Raw genomic sequence first — 3,295 nt, 5'->3', positions numbered from 1 at the left:
TCTCGCAACCTTTGGGTGGACGGAGCGACTGAATCACGACTTGCTAGAGTGCTACGATGCGAGTGTGGCCCCTGAACGGGGTTACATGGCACGGCTGCATGCCCTGTGGTGCGAAAAACACCCGGAGCCACCGCATTTTTCGCAGCAACGTCTGCGAAACCATGCTGAACTACTCCGAATAAGGGGCTATGTAAGCGGAACGCCTACTCTACCACAGCTAGAACAAGCCGGCAACAGAGAAAGAGAGGCGACACTAAGACCAACCGCGGACAGGCATCCAATAGATAAAGAGCGATGCTTTACGACCCGGAGAAACATCATGCCAAGACATGCCCGATGATAGCTGCAGGGCATGCCATGCACGCCCCGAGGATTTAGCTCACATATCATCTAGTTATTCAACTCACGCGGGAATGACCTACATTCAAAGGCACAATGCGGCACCAAGAGTGCTTTATTACCATCTATGTCACTCCTACGGTATTAACCTTAATATCGCTCTTCTAAATGCTCCTAAGGAAATTGAGTCAATTGTCGAGAATGGGAAGTGCCGCATATACTGGAACTTTATATTCTCGACAATTGTTTCTGTTGCTCACTCGAGGCCTGACATCGTTCTTCTTGACTTCGAGATGCGAACCATATTCGTTATCGAATTTTCGGCACCAGCTGACAAAAACATCATAACCAAGGAGAATGAAAAGAAAGAGAGGTATCGAGACCTTATAAGGGAGTTGCAAAGATTCGACCCGGAATATTCTGTTAAACTGATCGTCCTTATCATCGGCGCTCTTGAAGGTGCCAAGCTTACACTTGCTAATGGCCTAAAAAGCATCCCTGCGTGTCAACAATATGCTAGAACACTTGCGGGAAAAAAGCAGAAGGCGGTTGTGCTTGGGACGCTCCGAGTTCTTAGGGTGCACGAGGCTTTTGCTGGATCGTCGTATTGATTCCTTTACAGACTGTAAGCACCTATCTTACGGTTATGACACGCGGTTGTGGCTGAAATTGTACCGCGATTTCGCTGGAAGCGGGTGCAATTTTCCAGATTAGCATCCGCTCCCAGCGAAATCCTGCGGTTGTCCTTATGATCAATTTATATATATATATATAAATAAATTATTTTGTTCACAAAATACACATAAATAACTACGAAGCTTGTCAGATATATTCGCAATATTTAAAAATATTATTTTCTAATATAGCTTCCAATACCGGCTTTTTCATAATTATAAACATTACACTCTCTCTGTAAACACACCAAGATTTGTAACGTCGCAAACTTCTGCTTCTTGAGTGGTGGTCCGACAGGTGACACTTCAGAGGATCAGTGAAACCTAACTGTTCTTAAATAAACGCTCATGATTGAAGAATGCATGAGATTCGCGATCTCGATTCATTTAGAACGTGTTCGTTCTTATTCGGCCATATTGAATTTCGGTCGCTAATAATCGGAAACACGTACCGCAAGTTCCGCACAACTCGGTTGTGTATCATGAAGCAATGAGTCGCGTATAACGCACAACTCATTGCTTTATTGATATTGGTGTAGCATAAATGACTTTTTAATCTCGATAAACGACTGACTCATGTATATGTACTAACCAGCAGTGTATGCAATTCTTTTTTCTATAAACGTAACAGTCGTGTATAGAAAAGCACTTAGTTCTCTAAGACTAAACTTCCTTACGATAACATCCAAGCAAGCCTTAGTTCGGTTCTGTCTGAACGTTACTGATTGCGGGGCATCCAGGAATGGTTCGGAATGGTTACTGGATTGCTGCAAGCTCAATCGAGTTTCCAATAGAACAGTATAAATTTTACATTAATTAAGACGTCGTCCTTCTGATAACTGAGACACGATACATAGATTTTCATTATGTAGGAGAGATACAGACTTTTAATAAATACTGAGTGGTTTCACACTCCTTCCTGTCCCTTCTGCATCCATTCCTAAAATTTGGCAATCATTAAAAAATTCATGTACTGAATATAGAACTATTCAATCTTATCTTTCTCCGTGAAGGAATTGATACAAAAGAATGAAATATTCAAAAATTCTTAAGAACTTAATTCTTCTTACTGAAAGAAGTAAAATTAGTTTGTTTTCATGTGATTTCAAAAGCATCGAAAACCAAAATGCAAATTTCATTTTAGGGTCTTAAATAAGAAAGCATTTTTCACGAAAGTTGGTTAAGAATTTGTTTTAGTGTAGTGAACAAATTTTCAGGAGGAATGAATAGCCTATTATGTATATGTATATATATATGTATATGTATTACAATTTGTAATGTAATTTAGGTTCCTATAATTTTCTAAACAAGAAATTTTAAAAGATTTTTTTATACACTTCTACGCCTATACTAAATGACATACAAAATAAAGTTAACCTAATTCTTAATGATAACGAAAAGATAGACTATTTTTCGTAGAAATCATTGATTTGATACGTAATACTTGATAAAATTTCGGTCTAAATAATATTTTTTAAATTGTTTTCAATAATTACATTCCCAAGGCAGACCAGGCATTTTCTTGCGGAAATAACATGATAAACAAAAAAGCAAAAAATAACACTATAAATAAATCTATGAAATTAATATATTTTAACAAACAATTAAATAAATTAATAATTTATTACGCCCTCGATGCGTCCCGACATTACATCGGTCTAATGGGAAAGGACCCCGAGAAAACCGCATAGAAAAGGCCTTTTAGTGGGTTTCATTGATACCTATTTATATGATAGTTTATAAAACGAGAACAAATTTCCCAAAAGAACTTGGATCAATTATGACAAATTTTTTTGGTATGGGTTATGTGTATGTTTCACGCATGCCTCATTTTTTTCCAAAAGATTTTCCATTATAAATAGTTAAAAATTTTGAAAATTTGCACGACACTAGCCTCAAAATTTAGTCAATCAGAAAGTACTATATAATGAAATATTGACATGTTTAGAAAAGAGTTCTTTTACTGATTCACGTTGCAAGAAGAAATTTTGTGAGAGTATGGTGAAATTCGGGTTCTACGTTAAGATTTGTATTAGAAACTCACAGAGTAATCGCAATGCTTTTTCTTGCAGCGTTAAAAACTTTAACAAATAAAATACCTGTCATTTACATGGGCCGAAGGCGGCTTCAAGTGCATCTTCTTTTAGTTGCAGTTAATAAGCATTCCGTCGGCAACTTTAAGAATTTTGTCTGGGTGCTAGCGCGACGCAGTGGAAAACTCAGATAAAAACGCTGCGATGCAAGTGAGAGCATTCAAGCAGTGTCCTTGAGGTTACGAGACG

Source organism: Belonocnema kinseyi, chromosome 4 (assembly GCF_010883055.1).
Source record: "Belonocnema kinseyi isolate 2016_QV_RU_SX_M_011 chromosome 4, B_treatae_v1, whole genome shotgun sequence".
Taxonomy (NCBI): Eukaryota; Metazoa; Arthropoda; class Insecta; order Hymenoptera; family Cynipidae; genus Belonocnema; species Belonocnema kinseyi.
Note: the sequence above shows the minus strand (reverse complement) of the source record.